Source organism: Capsicum annuum, chromosome 1 (assembly GCF_002878395.1).
Source record: "Capsicum annuum cultivar UCD-10X-F1 chromosome 1, UCD10Xv1.1, whole genome shotgun sequence".
NCBI classification, from domain to species: domain Eukaryota; kingdom Viridiplantae; phylum Streptophyta; class Magnoliopsida; order Solanales; family Solanaceae; genus Capsicum; species Capsicum annuum.
Window position 1 is genome coordinate 20,219,055 of NC_061111.1, and position 13,447 is coordinate 20,232,501.

At 36.8% G+C, this 13,447-nt stretch overlaps 1 long non-coding RNA gene across 1 annotated transcript; it reads right to left on the reverse strand.

The window, feature by feature from the left end:
• Positions 1 to 1,880: 1,880 nt before the first annotated feature.
• Positions 1,881 to 9,475, reverse strand: LOC124886469. Its single transcript, XR_007043719.1, has 3 exons — positions 9,400 to 9,475; positions 9,066 to 9,215; positions 1,881 to 2,179 (listed from the first exon to the last, which is right to left on the reverse strand). It is a non-coding gene; the product is annotated as an uncharacterized LOC124886469 (long non-coding RNA).
• Between the last annotated feature and the right edge of the window lie 3,972 nt (positions 9,476 to 13,447).

Below are 13,447 nucleotides of genomic sequence, written 5' to 3' on the forward strand. Positions count from 1 at the left end.
AAGATCTGACTTGTATTATATGAAAAAAAAAAATGGAAAAAGATCAACTATCAAACTAGAATAAGATTGCAAAATAAGGTAATTTCATAAAAACCAACATGCAACCACACAAGAATTTGAAAAAATTTTGATTTGATAAAGTTGAAAAAAAAAACTAATAAGAAAATCGTAAACTTAAATAAACCGTTGAAAACTTACAAATCAGGAACCTGTAGGTACACGAAGCTTGATTTGGGGCGTGAAAAAAGGATTTCAAAAACTGAGGTAAAATCGAATTTGTAATGGGCGAGAGATATGTGGGAGAAAAATACGGGAGAAGCGTATGTATAATGGATATGAGAGAGAAAGTAAACAAAGATGGAATTTAAGTAATTAATTTGAAATTTATGTAATTACTTTTCAAATATAGATTTAAAGTAATTAGGTTAAGTTACCTTGTGTATATATGTAAATTTTAGATAAATAAAATCTAATAGCAGTAACTTTAATTATGTGCATCTCACCCTCCTCGGATTCTTTTAATCTACAAAAATCCATCTTCTTTAGATTCTACTTATAATATTATACCGATGTTGCTGTAAAAATTAAGATGAAGACGAAAATGTATATTATAACGACTAATGATCTTAAAGTTTAACTAAATTTATTGCTTACAAAAGTAAATATTGTATGTAATTTTTAATCTTGAAATATATTAATTAATTGATGAGGTAGTTTTTCGTTCTCTCTTTCTTTTCGAGTTGCATTGAATATACTACTGTAACATAGCAACATTGTAATCGATCAGATAAAATTATTATATAAAGTAATGTCTACCAGACAAACCTTGCTAGGAGGACAAGTATTCAAGCAACTATGAATTAAAGAATGAAACCAATATGAGTTGAGTGAGGAGGGGATGACATTAACCCATTCTTTTTTTACCATCTTCACATGTTGATTTGACTTTTAAAATGCATGGCTTCAAAGTGAAGTTTGTCTATCTTCTTAGTCAACTTCTTTACAAAATCAATGAAAAACAACATGTTAAGTAGCCCGCATCCCTGATTACTTGGATCCCCGTATTAACTTCACGAGACTTGGTAAAATCAAGTAGCATCTCTCTATTTATGAATTCATGATAGAGCATTCCTGTATCACAAGTCAATTTGTTAACTCAGTTTCATAGTAGTGCAATTCTACTGCTAATACGGATTCATAGAAGTGCAACGATGATCCAACTAAAAAAAAAAGAAGTGCAACGATGCAATAACAAACTTTTCTAGTGTAATTCATAAGTGAATTTTGGGTAGAATAAATTGTATGAAATCCATACTATCCAGTGTAAAGAGAATGCTTTTAATATACCCTCGGCTTATAAAAAAAATACTTCAAAGTAATATGAGAAAAGAAATACAAACATGAAAACAATAACAATAACAAAATAATGCGAAATAAGAATAGTAAGTTGTGTTATGAGAGTAGGGTAACAATTCCTGCAGATCCAGCTAGTCTTTGGAGCATCTCCGATTTTATCAAAAAATTTATGTTTGTTTTTTTCTTCCTGTGATATGCTGACAACGGGGAGCTTATTTTCTTTCAAGAACCTAACCTCTGAAATGTTTCAATTGATGTAAAAACTAAGAAACTGCAGTGAAATGTCAATAGTGATGATAAGATTTTCTTCCTATCAAAAGAGACAATGGATACAGAAAACAATCAGAAAGTAATGCGATTAAAAGAATAATTAAATACTTTTATCTCAATATGCGATAAGAGTGATATGTACATAATCTTACTCTTACTCTTACCTTGTAAAGGTGAAGACATTATTTTCGATAGACGTTTCACACTCAAATAAAATATATCAAAAAAGTATATAAAACAAATATTTTTTTTGGTGGAATAGAAGTGCATTAAAATAAAGGTAATGAGTTTTTTACAAAGCAAGGCCTAGCTAGGCACAAAAACATAACTGTTGGGATTTCCATTCCCGTTACTAGATACACAACGGGAGAATGATTTTCCCTTAAAATCATCTCAAAAAACTACTCCTACACTAATTGGTGGAGTTGCAAAAACATCCAGTCTGTAAAAAAGGTTTGACTCAGAGCCTTACTTTGCCATCAGATCCGCTACTCTATTCTGCTCCCGATATGCGTGGTAAACTGGAGGATTCCCCAGGCTCCTTAGCAAAAATCTGCATTCATAAACAACTGAATCATAAAGAAAGTTACCATGGTGCAGCATGTTAGTGATTTCCATAAAATCAATGCAAACTTCCAAGGGTTTGAGGTTTTGGTTTAAGGCGAGGTTGAGGCCCTCTTTAAGGGCCAGGATCTCCATGAGATTATTGGTGGCATGGGTAAAGCTTTTGCTAAACCCTACCACCCAGTATCCTCTGTCATTTTTAATGACCCCCCAATCCCACCCCTCCTAGGGTTGCCGAAGCAAGATCCATCCATGTTTAGCTTGAAAGAGTTGAAGGTAGGGGGAGACTATTTTATAGTGATACTGGTTTTCGTAAGGGGCTCATTAACATTGCCCAAGTGTTGATATTCTACAGTTTTTAGCATGAGGTATGCTGAAACAAAGAAGGGAGTTGGTGTTTTGGAAATTATTTGCATTTCTAGTTTTCCAGAGATACTATAAGCAGAAGGGTACCCCAACAAGTGTTGTTGTCAAAGCAATCATTGTTCAGTCTTTTTCAAGTTGTGGACCAATTGTTAGTGTCAAACATGGAAAGATGGAGATTTATATTACCTTTGTACTTTTGGATAAGAGTTTGCCAAAAGGTCTTGGCAAGGTTACATCCAAAGAAGATATGGTGTTGGTCTTCCTGATTAACACTTCAAGAATGATATATGCTTGCAATGTTCAAACCCCTTTTGGAAAGGGTAACTCTATTAGGCAGACTATTATTGTGCAACAACCACATAAATATTTTGATCTTATTGGGGACTCTCAGGTGCCAGATCCAGTTAGAGTGGGTGTGGGCTCTGTAAGGGCCTTTTTTCAAGTTGGTGATGTAGTGGTAGGCTTTTTTGCAGAAGAAAATGCCATCACCAGTGAGTCTCCAAAGAGGAGTGTCTTGAATGAGGTAAGTGCTCTGAAGGAAAACATTCTGAATATTATGGATAATATTGAGAGGAATTTCAAAGGGTAAGAGGGTGAAATCCCATCTCCTCTCTTTTCAGATATCTTTGACCATGATGGGATTAGAGGGTTTGGTATTAGGTCCTTGGACAATGGTAGAAAGGGGAGGCATTCCATGGATCCATCTATCTTTCCAAGATTTAACCTTTGTTCCATCCTTAATGGCCCAAAATAAAGTATCATTGCACAGGCTTCAACAGTTGATGATGTTCTTCCAGGTCCTAGAGCCTTTTTTGTGCCCCTTCCTCCTACCTGGAAAGGAGGATGTTGGCCCAAAGAGAAGTGGAGTTATAGTACATTCTCCAACCCAGGTTACAAAGGATGGATTCATTCTTGATGGCATCCATTTGCTTGCCAAGCCCACCATCTCTTTTAGGGAGGGTGATGGTGTCCCACCCTAGGAGATGCATTTTCTTTTTGGCATCAGTGGTGCCCTAAATGAAGTTTCAATGAGTTTTATCAATCAGATTAAGCATGTTTCTAGGAAGGTGGATATACTGCATAACCTGGTTAGGAATGCTAGCCAAGGAAGATTTAGCTAACGTGACCCTACCAGTCATGTTGAGGAATTTAGTTTTCCATCCAACCAACTTACTATTCAATTTGTCAATAATGAATTGGAAGTCCCCCTTCTCAGGCTTTTTGTAGAAGATGGGGAATTCCAGGTACTTGTCAAAGTAGTTAGATGGATGGATGCCAGGATAGAGGAGAGGTTATTCTGGTCCTCAGATTTATAGTTTGCTGAAAGATGACTTTGGATTTAGCAAAGTTGATTATTTGTCCAGAATAAGAGCTAAAACTATGGAGGATCCTATTAATAAAAATATAAATTTTTATGTCAGCTTTAGCAAAAAGAGTGAGGTCATCTGCAAAGAAAAGGTGGGAAACATGGGGGCCTCTATTAGAGATAGATATAGCTGTTCAATAGAGAGTGTCCACTTCATAGTTGATTCTCCTGGATAGAAGTTTCATACATAAGATGAAGAGGTAGGAGGCATGGGGTCCCCTTGCCTAATGCCCCTAGAGTGGTTAAAGGGGGTGGTCTTCCCACCACTGACCAGGATAGAAATGGAAGAAGTAGAAATATATGAGAGGGTGAGGTTAATGAGGTTCTAAGGAAAGTTGAAGAAGAAAAGGGCTTGTCTAATAAAATACCACTCAAGCCTGTCAAAAGCTTTCTCAAGGTCAATCTTAAGGAGCATGTTGGCCTTCTTGACCTTTATTTTGGAGAAATGGCTAACTTATTCTTGGACAATGATGGCATTATCAGAAGCCCTTCTTTTATCCATGAAGCTGGCTTAGCTGGGACCAATGATTTTTGCTAGAAAGGGCTTCATCCTGCAGGTTATGATCTTGGTGATGATTTTATACCCAGTGTTATAGAGGCCTATGGGTCTAAAGTTCTTAAGAGAAGTGGCATTCCTATATTTAGGAATGAGACAAAGATAGGTGAAGTTGACTCTAGGGTCCATGGAGCAGGAGGTAAAGGTATCCTGGCAAAACTTAACAAGGGGGGGAGGGGCTCATAATGTCCCAAAATTTTTGGTACATAAAGGGGTGTAATCCATTAAGCCCAGGGGCTTTGTTAGGCTTGAAAGAGAAGACAACCCTTTTGACCTCCTCTATGGAAGGGGTGGATTGAAGGAGATCATGGTTGAGGGAATTGATGGACCCCAAGAAGAAGGGGTTGGACTGGGTAGCAATGTACCATAGGGAGTGGTCAGAGGTATAAAGATCAACATAGTATCTAGAGACAATGTTGGCTATATCCTTAGGATGATAGTGACAAGTACCACTTTCGTCAATAAGAGAGTTGGTCCTATTTTTTCTTCTCCTATTGAGGGTGGAAGCATGGAAGAATCTGGAGTTAGAGTCCCCTTCCAGGAGCCAAGAGATCCTATACTTGAGCTTTCATAGATCAGTCTCTAGGTTGAGTATATGGTTGAACTCATTCAGAAGAGTGTTTTCAAGCCTATGAAAAGAAGTGCTTGTATGGTAATTAGGGGATTTTTGGATGCCAACTAACCTTGCAAGCAAGTGTTTCTCTTATTAAAGATGTTTCCAAATATGAGTTTGTTCCAGTCCCTAGCCTTTTTCTTAAAGTTCAAGGTGGCCATGGTAATGCAGGTACAGTTAAGGAAGGAATCTTTGATCAGGTTGGGGAAGTCTTGATTGTAAAGTCAAATAGATTCCACCCTGAAGGGCTTAATCTGATTGGTAGGAGGGGAGCCAATGTTTAGGATGAGGGGGGAATGGTCAGAGTGGGTTCTAGGGAGATGAGTGATAGATGCCTCAGGATAAAGGTGGATCCAAATGTCATTGGCAAGGTATCTATTTAGTCATTCAAGGAATAGACCTTGTCTATTCCTATATCTCATGTTAGAACAAGTGTATTTGCTACCCCTGAAGCCTATATCAATAAGGTTACAATAATTAATACAATTCATAAAGAGGTTAGTTCTATTCAGGTTGATCTTGGAACCTCTAAATTTTCCAGAGGCCCTAAGGATCTTATTAAAATCCCCCTACTAGCCATCTCTTACCCTCAGGGGAGATGTAATTATCAGAGAAAGAAGCAAACTGGTTCCAGAGGTCTATCCTAGAGTGAAAGTCAGTACCAGCAAAAATAATACTAAACCAAGTGGAAGGAGAAGAACTAACCTTGACCTTAGCATTAATAGCTTAGGAGGAGATGGAGACAGAGGTAATGAAGATGGAATCCTTCCTCCACATAATGACAAGTCCCCCTGAATTGCTATTAGCCTCAGACTGGATATGATTATGGAAGCCAAGTTCCTCACACAGGTCTTTGTGATCGATCATCTTGGTTTCCAGTAGAGTAAGGATCATGGTTGATGGATATTAACCATGTCTTTGCAGTGCTTTCTAAATTTAACATTCTTATCCCCCCTAGTATTCCACACAATGCAGTTCTTCATCTTTGAGTGGAGGGGGTATTGAGGTTCAACTGTAGTCACCTTTTCCTTCCCCTTTGGATTGGAGGTGGATGTCAGAGTGGAGGCCTTTCTTTTCCTGCTTAGGGAAGCTATCAAGACCTTAAGAGTCTCTTCTTGCATAGGGTTTGTTGGATTTAGTCTTATACCTAGACCTGCTAACCCTAAGGAAATCAGAATGATCACTAAATGATCACTATCTCCTAGATTTGCTTTGTGAACTCTAGCTCTAGAGGCACTACCAGGTTGAGAATTTCTATTCTTGGAACCCTAAGCTGAGATAGGAATTCCTCTATGTCCCTGTTGCTTTCTCGTAGAGCTTTCGGAGCATTTAACCTTTCTACCCTCTCCAGATAAGGTGGGGAGGTTGTGATCAAGGGTGGAGGTAGAGTCGGGCTTGCAGAAGGTTGGTGCTCCCCAGTGGGAGGTGCAAAGCTGGGCCCAGAAACATCAGAGCTAGGTTGTATGGTAGAAAGAATGAGATGCTCAGATTGAGCTGATTGATGATGTTGACAAGTGATTCTGTTGTCAACTCCTCTTGGAATGGTGAGTTGATTACTTGGAACAGGATGTCCATCCAGACATTGGACCCTTATGTCTATAGACCCTGGTTCAGGCTTACCATGGCTAGCTGAGCAAGGTACTGGGGATCCTAAATGAGAATAGTGATTTGTCTCCCCTCCTATTTGAGATGTAGAGAAACAGTTTTGTTGGATAAACATATCTCCAACCAAGAAGTTGGTTGATGATCCGGGGTTAGTGGGGTCATGGTGAAGGTAATTTGGTTGGAGTTGGGGGAGTCTATGGTTGGCTTCTAGTGAAAGCTCAGTAATATTCTTCTCTAGATATATAGAGTAAGTAGAGTTGAGAGAGGGCAGCTGAGAGGTTTTCCCATAGGAAACACAACCAACATTAAAATGCATTGTCCATGCCCTGGATATCCCCAATCACTCACTGCGGGAAGAAGAAGAGTTTCCTGCAGTCATTGGTGTAGGCTCATCAGTGCCTAAGTTCAGGTGGATCTGAGGGGTCCCACAATGGGCGGCTTCTTTCATTTTAATTCCCATTTGCCAAGAAGGGGAAATATTAAAAAAAAAAAAAAAGGAATTTAGAGAAGTAGGGTCGGGTAACTTAGGGCTCAATTGGGTCTTTGCATGAGACCCAGGAGAAATAGGGGTATTGGGCCTCTGGGCTGTTGGTGCTTTTGTTTGGCCCCCTACAATAGGTGAGCCTGCTTTTTTTTTTTTACCAGCATTTAATCTGTTAGGGGCACTGTCGTTTATGGGCTTGGACTTGGAGGTTCCATCATGGGCCGATCCAGAGGGTGAGAGTCTAAGCGAATGAGGGAAGAAGGGTTTTTCTGGCGCCGCCTCTGACATACTAGGGTTTAGAAACTTACCTGACACCACATCGAAGGCCTTAACCTTAACGATGAGTGTTCCTTTAGAGAATGGTTGTTGGTTTCTTGGCACCGATTTCTTCTTTTTGGTAAAGTGAATAGTTTGCTAGTCTGGTGTGTTATTCTCCAGCGTCTTCTTCTCCCCTAAAGTGGAGTTCGTGGTCTGTGACCTTGCTGCATCAACATTGTTTTTGAATTGATTTGTTCTTAGCGTGTATGAGAAAATGACCGCCGTATGTCCTAGACGGCTACAGTTCTTACAAAGAAAACCCTCTCCATCATAGAAGAGAGGTTGCGTATGGTGATTAATCGAGATAAACGTTGCTACTGGCGTGTCCAAGGGGGTATGGACACAGATCCTAGCGTATTTTCCCCTTCATGCAACAAAGGTGTATGCATCTACTTTCAACAATTGCCCTATTTTCCTATCGATCCTTTGAAAGATGGATGCGTCATAAAATTCAGTAGGCAATTGAGAGAGCCTGATCCATATAACGGTTGAGTCTACCTTTGACTCGCTGGGTACAAAATTAGGTTTCCATTTCCTAACTGAGATGAAGCATCCAACGATGAACCAAGGACCTCCGTGGAGAATTGAGGATTGGCTCTCCGGCTTGGATAGTTTCACAGTTAAAAAAAACCCAATCCCAGATTTATGAGGCACAATGATTCTGAGAGTTTCCACAGATCCTCCAATTTTCTTTTAAGATATTGGTGGTTGAACTTCGATTTGACTGATTTTATGATGATGGAGTGTATCCAAGGTGCGTAGAGTCTGTGCTTGTCCTCCTCTGATGGAAGAATTTCGTTCTCGACAGTTTCTAGATCCTTATTCTCGACGGATATTCGAGTTTCTGAGTGGGTATTAGGGGTTATGATTTTCCCCGTTTCTATGTCTCTGTAAGAGGGGATGACCTCAGCCATAAAAATTTCATTAGGGGAAACTATTATTGGGGGATTTGGTAGTAGGGGTGATGTCAAAGTTGGATCCATGGTGGGGTCTGTGCCGATGGTGTAGGAAAGGGATAGAGAGAGGATAGTGTTTCTCTCTCTAGGACTATTTTTTATAGTTAGAAGGATTATTTCAATTGAAAAAGCATTTATAAAACAAATATAATAGTAAATTAAAGAATTCATATAAAAAATAGTGAAATGTATTTTATGTCACAAAAAATGATAATTATTTAAGAAAAAACAGTAAATGATAAATTTGTTTATTTTATTGTTAAAAAAAACACACCCTAAAGAAACAACTCAAGCTAATCCCTCTCAACTATCACCCGTCTTCAAAATTCCAATTATTCCCAGAATGTTTCGATAGTCTCCTCCAAAGTCAACATTCTTTCGAGGAACACGAATTCCCACTGGCTAACATATATACCCACATGAAGTGAATAGAGGACATATACAAATTAATCATTCAATTCTAATGTAACTAAAGCATCCAAAATAAATTCAGTATCGATTTTTTTAACTCTAACGCAACATCATGAAAGCAACCCATCATATCAAACTCACTAATTAACAACAAAAGAAACCCCAAATTGCAACAAAAATTTTAAGAATTCAAAAATTACCTATTGCCAATTCAAGTCTATGCAGCAATTAACATCTTCAAGTGATGGATGGTGCCATTTTTGTTGCACTCAACCTTTACCTTCTTTCGAATCGATCTTTAACACCATCAGCTTCAGCTTTGATGTCCTCTGACATGACCAAGGTAAAGCCTAAAAATTGAAAAAAGAAAGAGGTGAAAAAATAATTTTTATCTAAAGCAGACTTTTAACAAAGGACAAAATAGTGCATCAACAATATATTTTAATTGTAATTTGTATCCATTAAACTAATTGTGGATTGAAAGTTGTATTCAATTCCAATTAAGTATTTAGTCATCCGAAAGTGCCAAATTACCTCAGTGTCTACACGTCCGTAGCAATTAGGATTGTGAAGTTTTCCCAACTAACGCAGTCTAGCAGGAAAAGATTACTAAGTCAAGTCATAAAGTATTTGGGGTACGTATTAAAGTGGTATATTTATAGTAAAACTCTAAGATCCTAAATATTAACATAATAATTAGTTGTCAATTTATTTTATTAAGGATGGCGTTTCATTGAAAATAGACAGGAAATCAAAAGTTAAAAATAACATTGTCTAGTAAACAATAGACATTTACTGTACGTTTTTTATAGTAGTTCTTTAAGATTTTTGCCTTGCTTTTTGTTTGATACAAACTAGGTTTTATTGTCTTATATTAAAAACTTAGGAGTTTCGTAGATTTTTTTCCTAATTCTTCTTACCGTAATATTTGTTTGTTACCATATATTTTAGGACATTTATTTTTTTCTTTCCATAAATACTTTATGATTCAATATTATAGTTAGTATTATTAAAATAATTAAATAATAATTTGAGTAAAATAGTGAAAAGACGATTTTGTCTATTGTGGAGTCTTTTGGGCAAAGAAGCGTTGTGGAGGATGAAATTTTATTAAATTTAAATCCGTACGAAATTCAGATTATGTTAAATTCAAAATAGATAAGTCCCAAATAAATATTGCGGATTAATATAATTGAATTAATTATTTAAATCCAAACATATATGGATTTAATTAAAGTCCAATTTTTATTGGGCTAGCCCACTGATTTGGGCTATAAATGGGGAGTCCACTTTGCTAAGCCCAAGATATTGTCATATTCTAGAGGCCCAAATAAGCGTCACGTGTCAAATCACGTGGCATGCCAAGTCAAGTGAAGGAGCCAATAGGACCACGCCACATGTCAAAATGATGCAGCAGACCCAATGAAATCAAAGGCGCCACGTCACTTGAATTTGATTGGTCAAAGTTGGTCCATCTTCATCATGACTCTTTCCTTTCCACAACTATAAATAGGGGCCTCATAATTCAGAAAAAGAACCCCCAGAATTCTAACAAGAAGCAAGAGAAAGCTCGTGGATCAATGCCGCAATTTCTCTACAAAGTCCAAGCATTCAAATCCAGTGCATCAAGATTCAAGATCAAGACCGAAATATTCAAGAACAAGTTCAAAAACCCTTGAATTCAAGCACAAGTCAAGATCAAATTCCTCAAGTCCATCAAATCAAGTTCAAATTCAAGATCAAATTTTAAGCCCTTGGATTTATATTTGAAATGACGAATCAGAGGATTCATAGAGATTATAACACTCACATATTGAAATCAATAAATTGATTTTTGTAATATTTTTTTGTCTCGATTTATTTATTTTTCGATCTCGAAAATTTTACTGTCAAACAAGCTCTTTTCAAGACTTGTTTTGCCACTTAGACAAAAGTCCTGAAAATTTTGGCAAATGCCCACTTTAATCCATGTCATCATCCAATCTTTTCAACTTAACAAATCCATCCATAAGTTTATAATAATACACTTTAACGTGCCCTCCATCATCCACAATTATATATAAAATATATTGGATTTCCAAAAATAATTAAAAGATAAATTCAAAAGCTTAAAATAAAAGCTTCCATTTTCGTCCAAAAAGCTCCGATTCCGACATTTTTTTCGGTGGTCAATTCTAAATCAGTCCACAAGCATCATAAACTTGTCCATTGCATCCATTGTTATTCCATTTGTTTGTTATCTTCTCAAACACACTTTCCACCATTGTTAAAAAGCTTTCAAATCACTCATATTACTTAAAACCTCTTTAGAAAGTACATTACAGTAGCTCAGGCGACTCCAAGTTCATTTCTCTATTCCATAAACCCAATAATCGTTGATTAGAAGCAATATTTGTATTTTTAAAATTTTTGTACGGATATCTGTCCAGTCATCGTCAGTCATCGACCGTGCATATATTTTGACATAGACCATCAGCATAATTGACTGTCGACCAAAGCTTAATTATAGGATGTCTATTGCAAAATTTGTTTTGGTTTTTGGTGATTTCATAGGAGAATTGGAGAAGGCTCCCAAATGTTAAAAATGGAAATCTTTTACTAAGGTGACACTGCCCATTGCAGTTCGCCGCAGCGGTTCATACGACGACTTGGTTGCAAGCGTAATGGAGAGCGGAGATCTAGATTGCGTGCCGAGCGATGTGATTAGTTATCTAAAGCATTCGAGGTAAAAGGTACATCTACGATCATAAATAATTATAAATGTGTGTCGTTGTACATGATGGATGTTGATGGCTTTAGGCCTATTTTAAGGATAAATGTAGTTGAGAGGCCCTTTGAAGAACCGTTGAATTCATCACCACCCCCACCTCGGCGCCCGGTAGTCGACAACGATTTGAATGATTATGAGAATGATGACGATCATTTAATTAATATGGAAGATAATTCTATGGATATGGAATACAATTCATCGTACTCGTAAGATGTAGAAGAAGATTGTGGATGGGATCATAACCAAGTCATTCCTTCACCGATGAAACTAATTTCTATTATGATTAAACATTCGCCAACAAGAAAGAGCTGAAAATGCTACTAGACGGAGCATTGGTGAGACAATTTTTTGATTATATTATGGAGAAGAGTTGCACCACATTGTTGAAGGTGAAATGTGTATCTCGTGGTTGCAGCTGGTTGTTGCGGGCAAGGAAGTATGAATGATTGGATAGATTTCGCACATACAAGTATGTTGGGTTCCACACATGCAGTGTTGAACACGTCATGGGCAGACATAAGAAAATCTCATTCGAGATCATTGTTTCGCTATGCATAAATCATTTTTGTGATGGTAATGGTCCAAGCATAAGAGAAATTCAGAGGACTGTGTTTAGGGAGATGTTTGTTCAATGAATACAACCGTAGAGTGTCTTGATTAAATTCACGAAGAGTAAAAATTATTTGATAATAAATCCATATCACATATATAATCTATCATAGACAAGCAAATCAATCTATGCTACACCAAATAATATTTTATGTACTATCATCAATCTAAGATACTATCACTCTTCGACCAAAAGACATATAGGTCGATCGTAAACCATATGAATCGATGGACCATCAATAGCTTGTAGTTTGAAAGAAAATAATTAAATTAAAAAAAGTTTAAACACATAATCACTTGATTTGGGGGTGGTGAAAGAAAATAATTAAATTGAAAAAAGTTTAAACACATAATTAATTGAACTATTGGTTAAATAAACAATCTTAAACTGTTGGTGACACTAAAAAGACTGTCATCGATGCTGATCCATGTCAATTTCATGTAAAAAATATACTTGTTCTTTGAGGTTCCATTAATTTATTTGGTCTATCGTAGACTTATACTGTAGATCTTGCATCGATTGCTCTCTTGATCATTCGTAGATCGCATAGATCTATGTACATGGTTATAGGCCCTCACTTGGATGTTGTTTAAAAATGAATAATTAAATAAAAAATAAATAAATTGTGGGTTTCGACACATATGAAGGAATTTAAGCAAGTCACATGATCTTGTTAGAACTTACACAAATTGGGGGTGGTAATTGAAGGATTATGTGAATAGGTAGTGGTTGAACAATCAACATCCTCAAAGTAATATTTGTCAAAGCACAAGTATGTTTTGAGGATGTTGATTGTATTTGATGACTACCCATCCATATACTCTTTTGATCTGGGGTGGTGATTGAAGGAGTATGTGGATGGGTAGGGATCAAATATAATCAACATCCTCAAAACATACTTGTGCTTTGACAAACATTACTCTTAGGATATTATTTGTTCAACCACTACCCTTCCACAAACACCTTAATTCACCACCCATAATTTGTATAAGCTCTAATATGATTATGTGACTTGTTTAAACTCATTCATATGTGTAGAATTTCACACTATATTTATTTTTTATTAATTTATTTATTTTTAAACAACATGCTAGTAAGGGTCTATAATCATGTACATACATCTACGAGATCTATCAATGATCTAGAGATTAATCGATGCACTACCTACAGTGTAAGTCTATGATAGACCAATTAAATCGATG